This window comes from Myotis davidii, unplaced genomic scaffold, assembly GCF_000327345.1.
Source record: "Myotis davidii unplaced genomic scaffold, ASM32734v1 scaffold108, whole genome shotgun sequence".
NCBI classification, from domain to species: Eukaryota; Metazoa; Chordata; class Mammalia; order Chiroptera; family Vespertilionidae; genus Myotis; species Myotis davidii.
This window is the reverse complement of record NW_006299260.1, coordinates 1,764,077-1,775,925: the sequence shown is the minus strand read 5'-3', so window position 1 is coordinate 1,775,925 and position 11,849 is coordinate 1,764,077. Positions and strand designations below refer to the sequence as shown.

General features: G+C 40.7%; 1 pseudogene; it reads right to left on the bottom strand.

Annotated features, from left to right (window-relative positions):
• Nucleotides 1–4,211: 4,211 nt before the first annotated feature.
• LOC102759715 lies at nucleotides 4,212–11,326 on the bottom strand (annotated as a pseudogene).
• Between the last annotated feature and the right edge of the window lie 523 nt (nucleotides 11,327–11,849).

Below are 11,849 nucleotides of genomic sequence, written 5' to 3'. Positions count from 1 at the left end.
GCCCAGTTCCACACCAAATGCTTCCGGAACAAGGCATTACACAATATGAATCAGTTTAATTCCATGGTACCAGTGAAAGAAATCCTTCCAGCACAGTGAAGAATTCCTTATAATTTAATAACTCCTTCCTAATTTTGATTTTTAAAATTCATATTTTTATATGTAACATAACCTGTAAACAGAGTTCTCTTGTCCTCCAGTGCCCTTCACACAGTGAAGCCTCAATAAACCGTATGTGATAAGAAAAAGATGGCACAGCTCCAGAGACCCAAGGCTTGCAACATTGTGAGCTAGGCCGCGATTGATTAGATAATTATAAAGATAATCACGAATTTTTTTGTTTTGGAAAGGCAAATGTTTTGATGGCAAGATTTTTGAAACTGTTCAGCTGATATATTCACTTTTTTGTATAAGAGACAGCAGGAGGTGGATATAATGCTAACCATTAAGATGTGTTATGCTTAAAAGGAACATTAATTCTACTGTTTCTCATTTAAAAGCAAACTATATCCAATCCAATGCCCTGTAATGCTGCATTCATGAAGTACTTTATTGCCTTCTAGTCATCCCTTCCAAACCACCCCCCCATCCTGCCTCAGTTGGTCATCGTTAAGAAGGGGCTCATTTCCTTTCATGTTATGTGTGTTTCTTTTCTGGTTCCTAATTATTTTACTGCATTAGTCAAAGCTGTTAGCAAAGTAGCTCCAAGAACAGACTTAATGAGAGTGACAGATTTTGACTTTTCATATAAAATTATAAACCTGTGTCCATGGAAACAGAGGGGAAAGCAAAACCTGAGGTTCCCTTCCTTTATATCTTGCTGTGTGGCACTGTGAAAAATAACCACAGTGAAAATAGCTGAAAGAATCACATGTTGCAGCAAATCCAATATCCCAGGTGTCAGGAAGGCACAGTTCCACATCCTAGGGACTTTTCTCTATTACTAAGGAGGTGCACTCAGACGTGGTTCGGCCACTATAAATCTCTATGTAATTCTAATCCTATATAATAAAAGGGTAATATGAAAATCGATTGAACGATGGAACACCTAGTCGCTATGACGCACACTGACTACCAGGGAGCAGACGCTCAACGCAGGAGCTGCCTCCTGGTGGTCAGTGTGCTCCCACAGGGAGAGCCCTGCTCAGTCAGAAGCCTGCAAGGAGCAGGCTTAAGCTGGCAGTTGGACATCCCCCGAGGGCTCCCGGACTGCGAGAGGGCACAGGTGGGCTGAGGGACCCCCGTGAGTGCACTAATTTCGTGCACCGGGCCTTTAGTCAGTGATAACTTGAAAACATTAGAATGTTACTTTTTTAAAAATATATTTTATTGATTTTTTACAGAGAGGAAGGGAGAGGGATAGAGAGTTAGAAACATCGATGAGAGAGAAACATCAATCAGCTGCCTCCTGCACACCCCTCACTGGGGATGTGCCCACAACCGAGGTACATGCCCTTGACCGGAATCGAACCTGGGACCTTTCAGTCCACAGGCCGATGCTCTATCCACTGAGCCAAACCTGTTACAGCAGAATGTTACTTTTTAATGAATATTTGTTTGAGTAGAATTACTGTGACAGCTTTGAAATGATGAAAATTTATCTGCAAATACTTTCTTGTTTGTTTATTTATTTAGATATTGCTGTGATTGTGAAAATTTGCCATTGACGTCTCTGTCAAGAGAACCTTCTATGGAGAGCATAGCTGATGAAGACCCTCAGCCACCCTCTCTGAGAATCCACCACAGTGACCACATTTTAGATTTCTGCCCCTAGCCAATGACTGCATGGCAGTATAATCTGGGACCTTTCTAATGATAATTTGGCTGAGGTTTTCATAGAATGCCCTGCAGGATGCCATTCTTCCTATCCATGGCTCTTTTCTTTCTTTTTTAAAAATTAAACCTTTATTGTTGAAAGTGTTACATATGTCCCCTTTTTCCTCCATTGACCCTTCTAGTCCGCCCCTGTCCCCCACCCCAGGCCTTCACCACCCTATTGTCTGTGTCCATGGGTTACGCATATATGAATACAAGTTCTTTGGTTGATTGCTTCCCACCCACCACCTCCTCCTTCCCTCTGAGATTCAACAGTCTACTCCATGTTTCAATGTCTCTGGCTCTTTTTTGTTCATCAGTTTTTTGTTCATTAGATTCCACATATGAATAAGATCATGTGATACTTGTCTTTCTCTGAATGGCTTATTTCAGTTAGCATAATTCTCTTCAAGTCCCTCCATGCTGTCTCAAATGGTAAGAGATCCTTCTATTTTACTGCTGCATCATATTCCATGGTGTAAATGTACCACAGCTTTTTATCCACTCATCTACTAATGGGTACTTGGGTTGTTTCTAGATATTAGCTATTGTAAATTGTGCTGCTATGAACACAGAGGTACATGCATTCTTTCTGACTGGTGTTTTGGGTTTCTTAGGATATATTCCTAGATGTGGGATCACTGGGTCAAATGGCAATTCTATTTTTATTTTATTTTTTGCAGAAACTCCATATTGTTTTCCATAATGGCTGCACCAGTCTGCATTCCCACCAGCAGTGTACTAGGGTTCCCTTTTCTCCACATCCTAGCCAGCATTTGTCATTTGTTGATTTGTTGATGGTAGCCATTCTGACAGGTGTGAGGTGATGCGTCGTCATTTTAATTTGCATCTCTCTGATGATCAGTGATTTGAACACTTTTTCATATGTCTTTTGGTCATCTGTATGTCTGCTTTGGAGAAGTGTCTATTTAGGTCCTTTGCCCATTTTTCAATTGGATTGTTAGTCTTCCTTTTGTTAAATTGCATGAGTTCCTTATATATTTAGGAGATTAAACTTTTATCAGATGTATCATTGCCAAAAATGTTCTCCAAAACAGTGGGTTCCCTTTTGTTGATGGTTTCTTTTGCTGTACAGAAGCTTCTTATTTTGATGTGGTCCCATTTGTTTATTTTCTCCTTAGTTTCCTTTGCCCTAGGAGATGTATCTGCAAACATATTGCTACGAGAGATGGCTGAGATTTTGCTGCCTGTGGTTTATCGTAGGATTTTTACAGTTCCACAACTTACATTTAAGTCTTTTATCAATTTTGAGTTTATTAGTATGTATGGGGTAAGTTTCATTGGTCTTGTTTCATTCTTTTTTGCATGTATCTGTTCAATTTTCACAACACCATTTATTGAAGAGACTGTGTTGACTCCATTGTATGTTCCTGCCTCCTTTGTTAAATATTTTAATGTCTAGGTCTGTGAAATATGCTATTGGCATTTTAATAGAGATTGCACCAAATCTGTAGATTACTTTGGGTAGTATTGACACTTTAATGATGTTAATTCTACCAATCCATGAACATGGTATATTCTTCCACTTGTTTGTATCTTCCTCTCTCTCTTTCTTTTTTAAATTATGGATAAAGTGCCAATTTTATGTACAAATAAGTAAATTTTACAATCTGCTTTGAAACAGCAGAGGCTGATGTCTTCCAATGGCCATGTGGTAGGAACTTAATGCTCAACCTGCTGGCACACTCATGCTGTAGTATAACTTGATATCGGGTATTGTGATCTTCTTTCTCAAGATTGATGCAGCCATTTGGGATCTTCTTTGGTTCCATATAACTTTTTGGAGTGTTTGTTCTAGGTCTGTGAAATATGCTATTGGCATTTTAATAGAGATTGCACCAAATCTGTAGATTACTTTGGGTAGTATTGACACTTTAATGATGTTAATTCTACCAATCCATGAACATGGTATATTCTTCCACTTGTTTGTATCTTCCTCTCTCTCTTTCTTTTTTAAATTATGGATAAAGTGCCAATTTTATGTACAAATAAGTAAATTTTACAATCTGCTTTGAAACAGCAGAGGCTGATGTCTTCCAATGGCCATGTGGTAGGAACTTAATGCTCAACCTGCTGATCGGACCGCCCGTGTCCCCACAGAGCTCTGCTGAGAGCCATGGTGAGGCCATGGACACCTGCATGCTGGTAACAGCCAGACACCGGGCAGGAGCTTCCAAAGACTCAGAGGAGCTTTGTCTACGCCTCCTTTCTAGTTCATACCATTAACAAACAGGGCTCTTGCTGGGGTAGCTACAGTTTTAAAGATGCCATTAACAAATGTTAATGGTGTAGCTAGTTGATAAGACTTAAAGTTGCTCATTTTTCTTTTGAGAAGGAAAAAATATCAGCGAAATAAGAGCAGGCATTCAGTTCATTTAGAAGTCAGCGTCCAGGGTAAAAGAGTCGTCTGTCGGACTCGGCATCACTTCCATCACTTCCACTCTCCTTTTAAAGAAGTTCGTCTTCCTTTCTCGTGAAATATTATCCATGAAGTCAAATGGACTTTCTACTCGGAAAACCTTGCTAAAACCCAGCTCCAGCCTGAGTCTGTCAGTCACGAATTCAATGTAACCCTTCATCAGAGTGCAATTCATCCCAATGAAATTCACTGGCAAGGCCTCTGTGAGGAACTCCTGCTCTATCCCAACAGCCTTGGTGATGATCTCTTTCGCCCTCTACTCTGCAGGTTTGTGCAGCAGGTGACTGAACATCAGGCAGGCAAAGTCTCAGTGCAAACCCTCTTCTCTGCCACTCAGTTGGTTGGAGAATGAGGCCAGTCACCAGGTCTCATTTCTTGAGCCAGAATATCGGCGCAAAAGAAGATTCCTTCCACTGCCTTAAACCCTACAACACGTTCTCCATAGGCGGCCTCTTTGTCCCTGATCCAACGCAAGGCCCAGCCAGGCTGCCTTCTTGGCACAAGGCATCGTCTCCACGGCGTTGAAGAGCAACTCCCTTTCCTGGGCATCTTTAATGTCAGTGTCAATGAGGAGACTGTACATTTCAGAATGGATGTTTTCCATGGCAATTTGGAAGCTGTAGAAACAGCAGCCTTCGGTGATCTGAACTTCTTGGCTAAACCGCTCCACCAAGTTCTCCTTGGTGATGCCATGGCTGGCGACTAAGAAGGCCAGCACGTGCGAAATGAAGTGCCTTTCCTCGGGCTCCAGGGCTGCCCAGTGCTGCCGGTCCTGGGAGAGGGCCACCTCCTCCGCTGACCAGAAGGAAGTTCGGCTTTCTTATCCATCTGCCAGAGGTCATGGTATTCCACGGGAAAGGTGACAAAGCGCGGGGGTTTCTCTCGGCAGAGGTCCATCCTGCACGCCCGCGGCAGGGGCCTGAGCTTTCTGCTTGGCCGGCTCCTGGAAGATCCTCCTGGCGGTCTTGCTGGCCAGCACGCGGGTGCCACTGAGGCTGGGGACATGTTCTCCTTGTCTGCTCGAATGGCTGAGACCCTCTAGGGGCAAGAGCTGCAGCTGCTGCGGTCAGGGAGGGGGGCGGGCAGAGAGCCTGGGGGCGGCTGTGGCTGTGGAGGCGGCTGCCTGAGGCACCGGTGAGGCTGAGCTGGGATCCAGGGACTTCCTCTATCCCTTTTTACAACGTCCTGTAGTTTTCCGAGTACAAGTTTTTACCTCCTTGGTTAAGTTTATAACTAGGTATCTTATTTTTTATTTTATTATTTTATTTCATTTCATTTCATTTTATTTTTTGTTGTTATTGCAATGGAAAATGGGATTGTTTTAGTTTCTCTTTCTGTGAGTTCGTTATTTATTGGTGTATAAACATGTCATGGATTTCTGGGTGTTAATTTTGTATCCTGCTACATTGCTGAATTTCTTCATTAAATTTAGTAGTTTTTTCGTGGAGTCGTCAGATTTTCTGTGTACAATATCTGCGAATACTGAGAGTTTAACTCCCTCCTTCCCAATTTGGGTGCCTTTTATTTCTTCTTCTTGTCTGATTTCTGTGGCTAACACTTCCAGTACTGTGTCAAACAGGAGTGGTGAAAGTGGGCATCCCTGTCTTGTTCCTTTTCTTAGGGGAAATGGTTTTAGTTTTTGCCCATTGAGTATAATGTTGGCTGTAGGTTTGTCATGTATGGCCTTTATTATGATGAGGTATGATCCCTCTATTCCCACTTGGCTGAGAGTTTTTAGCAAAAATGGGTGATGGATTTTGTCCAGTGCTTTTTCTGCATCTATTGATATGGTCATTTGGTTTTTATCTTTCAGCTTGTTTATGTGATGTATCACGTTTATTGATTTGCAAATATTGTACCAGCCTTGCAGCGCTGGAATAAATCACACTTGGTCATGCTGTATGATCTTTTTAATACATTGCTGGATCTGATTTGCTAATATGCTGTTGAGGATTTTAGCATTTATGTTCATCAGGTATATTGGCCTGCAGTTCTCTTTCTTTGTAGTGTCTTTATCTGATTCTGGATCTAGAATAATTCTGGCCTCATAAAAAGAGCTTGGAAGCATGCCTTCCTCTGGGATTTTTTGGAATTGTTTGAGGAGGATAGGTGTTAGTTTTTCTTTGAAGTTTTGGCAAAACTCCCCTGTGAAGCCGCCTGGACAATGGACTTTTGTTTGCTGGGAGTTTTTTGATTACTGCTTCTATTTCTTGGGAGCCTCTTCCTGGCTACTTCTGCTCCCTCCTCTCCCTCTCTCTCTCTTTTTTTTAAAGATATTTTTATTGATTTCAGAGAGGAGGGAAGGATGAGAGAAACATCAATGATGAGAGAGAATCATTGATCTGCTTCCTTCTGCACACCCCATACTGTGGATTGATCCCATAACCAGGGCATGTGCCCTGAATGGGAATTGAACTATGACCTAATGATTCCTGGATCGACACTCAACCACTGAGCCACACTGGCCAGGCTCCCTCCTCTTTATGTTTCACCAGTTCCCCCACAATTTTCTGCATGTCTAATCACATCATGTTGTCTGCTTCTCAGAGAACTCCAGCTGGCACAACTGTCTTTTTCTAGAAAAAATATGAAATGGTTTACACAGATACCAGCAATATAATGAAATATTATATTATAATGAAATATTATATTATAATGAAATACCAGCAATATTTAAAATAGGCATAGAAAATTAGGAAAAGGGAAAACAAAGTTAAGAAAGCAGAATGGATCTCAAAGGGGGTTAGTTTACAGAGTGAACATTATATGTGGGTCATATATTTGGCCCCAAGAATAAAGTTTATTGGAAAATGGAAATTGGAAACATATCAATAAAATTATTGTTGTTTTACAGTTTAGAATAATAATGAATAACCTAGAAAATCCAGGGGAAAACAAAATTTTATTGCCATCAAAGCAATTTTGACCATGTTTTGATTACCTGTGTTAATGACATAGGACTGGCCTGAATATAGCTAGGTCATGGTAATTTTAAGACATCAATTCCATTTGGCCCTGGCTATAGAGGCAGATATTGTGCAAATGTAGAATGTATTTCATAGCAGACTGTCTTTTTACATATTTTTTCTTAGGTAAATATTATTATTAGTTGGTATATATCCTAAATTTTAGGATGCAGGACAGTAGTGGGAAGAAATTAAAATTGCTTGTGGATCTTTCACAATATAACCCTCATGCTACTTTTATTCAAGAATGTGCTGGTACCAGCAGACCCATTGTATCCTCTGGGCTTTGTATATACATCAAAATGATCTGCGTCATCTTAATCCAATCTCAGACTGAAATCCATATGTGAACAATAATAAAGTACATTCAATAATCATAAAAATAAATTACAAATTAATTTTTCTTATACAGAATATTGTATTCTATTTTGATGACTAACATTTCATATTGTAGAAAAGTAATTTTCTGTCAGAAAAGGACTTGGTATTAGAGTAGACCAGTGATGGCAAACCTATGACATGCGTGTCAGAGGTGACACATGAACTCATTTTTTGGTTGATTTTTCTTTGTTAAATGGCATTTAAATATATAAAACAAATATCAAAAATATAAGTCTTTGTTTTGCTATGGTTGCAAATATCAAAAAATTTCTCTATGTGACACGGCACCAGAATTAAGTTAGGGTTTTTCAAAATGCTGACATGCCGAGCTCAAAAGGTTCGCCATCACTGGAGTAGACACTAAGTTGAATGTAAGTCATCATTGCAGTTTTATTAAAAAATGTCACAATGACATTGGTATTTATGAATATACTAGAGGCCTGGTGCATGAATTCGTGCACTGGTGGGGTCCTTCAGCTTGGCCTGTTCCTCTCACAATCAGGGCCCCTTGGGGGATGCCAGGCTGCCAGTTTTGGCCTGATCCCCACAGGCTGAGATCCCTGATCCCCAAAACTGGCAGTCTGACATCCCCTGAGGAATGTAGTAGTGGGGCCGGGTGTCACACCACTTCTGCTCATTCTGGCCCCACAGCGTCTGCCACAGCTGCTTGGTAGCACACCACTGCAGAGGTGGGAGAGGCTTGTGCCATCATCACAGCTGTGCTTACCAGCTGTGAGCCTGACATCTGGCACCCATCAGTCAGCTGAGCAGTACTCCTGCTGTGAGAGTGCACTGACCACCGGGGGCAGCTCCTGCATTGAGCGTCTGCCCCCTGGTGGTCAGTATGCATCATAGTGACTGGTTGTTTGGTCATTCAGTTGTTTGGCTGCTTAGGCTTTTATATATATACCAGAGGCCTGGTGCACAAAAATTAGTGCACTCGGGGGTCCCTCAGCCCGGCTTATGTCCTCTTGCAGTGTGGGACCCCTCTGAGGATGTCAGCCCCAGTGGGGACCCTTACCCCATGAAGGTTTGGCCAGCCTGGGTGAGGGGTTGATGGCTGTTTTCAGGCTGGCCACACCCCCTTTAGGGTGGGGGGTCCCCACTGGGGTGCCTGACCAGTCTGGGTAAGGGGCTGAGTGCCGTTTTCAGGCTGGCCAAGCCCCCTGGTGATGTAAGCTCCCAGTATCTCCTTTTTTTCTTTCTTTTTTTAATTCTGGGATTTATTTACCTTCTATAATTGAAACATTGTTGCCTTTAGCAGAGGCCTGCAGAAAGCTTGGCTTCCTCCATTGCCAGGGGCAACCCACTCCTGCTCACTCCAGCTCTGTGGCCACAGCTGGCTGAAAGCAGGTATCTGGGGTTTGCTTACCTTCTATAATTGAAACTTTGTTGCTTTGAGTGGAGCTCAGAACCAACTGCGGCAGGCGGGGAAGCTTGGATTCCTCCATCACTGGGGCAAGCAAGCCTCCTGCTCACTCTAGCTCCATGGCTGCTGGCCACCATTTTGGTTGGGTTAATTTGCATATAGTCACTCTGATTGGCTGGTGGGTGTGACTTAAGGGGGAGTGAAGGTACAGTCAATTTGCATGTTTGTCTTTTATTAGTGTAGATATATACTAGAGGCCCAGTGCATGAAATTTGTGCACGAGGGGGGGGTCCCCTTAGCCCAGCTTTCACCCTCTCAAATCTGGGACATCCCTCTCACAATCCGGGACAGCTGACTTCTAACTGCTCACCTGCCTGCCTGTCTGGTTGCTCCCAAATGCCACCCTTGCCAGCCTGGTCGCCTCACACAGCCTGCTGTTCGGTTGTCCATCCGGTTGTTTCGGTCGTGTTGGCCCCTGGCTTTTTATATATTAGGGGAACCCTGAATGGACAGAATAACACTACAGTGCTGTATAATAGAAGGCAAGAAGCAGAATAATAGTGGCAAACACAGGTATCTGGAGTTAATTAATGTTAGCAATCATTTGTTATTTCACCATCCTCACTTTTATATATCAACCATTATCCTTTCAACCTTTTTTTAGAGGGACACAATTCAGGAAATTTTAGTCAATTACTTTGAGCCAGAAGAGTGCCAGACTCAATCTACAGTTATTACTGTTGTCCCTCTAATACTTATTATAGTATAACTATGGTGATTGCTTTTTCTATTGTATCTCCATTTTAAAATAATTACCCCATTACTATATGAAATCTTGACTTTTTATCATCAAACACAGTTCCAAGGTTGACTTTGGAAGTCTACTGATATTATATAATGATTTGAATTACATTCAATGTTAGGCCTATCATTCAGATGATAGGTCATATCTAAGTTTAGAATATAGGGAGAATTTAGGAGCTGTTTAGCAGCGAAACAAAGATTATTAAAATACCAGGGTTTAAAGATCTGTAAGAAAGGGATATAAAGAGCATTTTTCCTATTTTAGAGAAACCAGAATCCAACTAATATGGCTTTAAAAAAATCAAAGTATAATTTACATGTAGTATTATGTACAGATCTTAAGTTATATTAATTTTTAGAGAGTGAACATGCCCAGGTAAAACATCCAGTTCAAGATACACTGCATTACTAATAACCCAGAAACTCCCTTCATACCCTGACATTACATCATTAAGTCATCCCCCAAAGTAATCATTACTCTGACATTTTATCTCTTCATATACTATTTTATTTTTTTCAGCTTTTGAAACTTCACTCTCTATAGTACTTACTCTTTTTAATTTTCTGGTTGCTGTAATTCAACATTATAGTTGTGATATTCACCGTTGTTATGTGCAGCAATACTTCCTTTCAGTATTTATTCAGTGTTCTATTGGATGATTTAGTCATTCAATGAGAGAATTGAGTTATTGCCAGCTTTCAGCTATTATAAACAATGCTGCTATTAGCATTCTTCTACATGTCTTTTGGTGCACATATATTTATATTTCTCTTGAGTGTTTATAGGTACATGAGTAAAATTTGTGGTCATACATTATGCATAGGCTCAGCTTTAATTTTCCAAAGTGTTTGTACCAACTTGCATGACAACCAGAACTGTGTGGCATTCCATTTGCTCCATGTGCTTGTAAACTGGTGGTACTGTCACTTATTTACTCTCTGCTCAGTTCTAATACATACCTTTTTAAAAAATCACCTGCCATATTCATTAAACACAATCTTTTGAGATTCATGAAGATTTAGAGGTAGAAAAAATAGAGAAGAAATATTTAAAAGATTATGAAGATAAGAGATAAGGAAAGAAGGGAAGGATGATTATGTGAGTGAACTATGAAGAGAATTCTGAAGCATTTTGATCACCCAGGGAAAAAACAAAGTAAAAATTCAATTTATTCAGACTAAAATTTCTTTCCCCAGTTTTAAGCTCTGATTTCATGGGTTATAAAGTTATGATGATGATGGGGGAAAGATAAGTAAAATATAAACAGGAAGCTAATATAGAAAATAAATCAATAGAGCCTCTCTTAAGACCTAAACATCATTGAAAGAGACCAGAAGGCAAGTAGTAAGTTATAAAATATTTTTTAATCTATGTTCTTGTATATCTTACTGTCTGCTACTTCCATCTAATGCATATTCCCAAGGTCTTCATGAAATATTATTGCTATTAAAAAAATTGGAGATGGAAGAGAAAAAAAGGTGATATCTGATTCCGTCCTCTTCTTTCCTTTGCTCTTTCCTTCATATTTCCTTCAACCTTACCTGACACATCTTATCCCTGGGGCATGAAGTAAGGATGACAGAAGTGGTTTGCCATCCCACAAAATGTCAGAGTCCCTCATATGAGGTGACAAGCCATCCCGGGAAGATAAGTACTATTGACTTATAATGGAGGAGGGGTGACACCAGATATCTTCTGGGGAAATGACTTTTTGTTGTTGATTCTCAACTTTTAGTTTTGAAGAGAAAAAAATTCTAGTTTCATGGTTTTATGAAGTAAACCCCTAAAGGATGAAAACGTCTACATCTTAACATTTATTGTTTACCTGGGTAATTCTGTTTAGTAATGCTAGCTTCTAGGAAAACTGTTTGGGACAGAGAAAGACCATTGAACACAGGTGTCTCAGGAACTGTCTCTTTGGACTTCTTACTAATTCTGCCCCTCCCCGCTACTAGCCATCTGGAAGGAGGGAATAGGTGTCAAGTTAAATTTGGAGACTTACGAGGTATAGGACGCATAGTTGTTATATTCATTTGAATTGAAAATTTGATCCAGTTCTGGGGACTTTCCAGG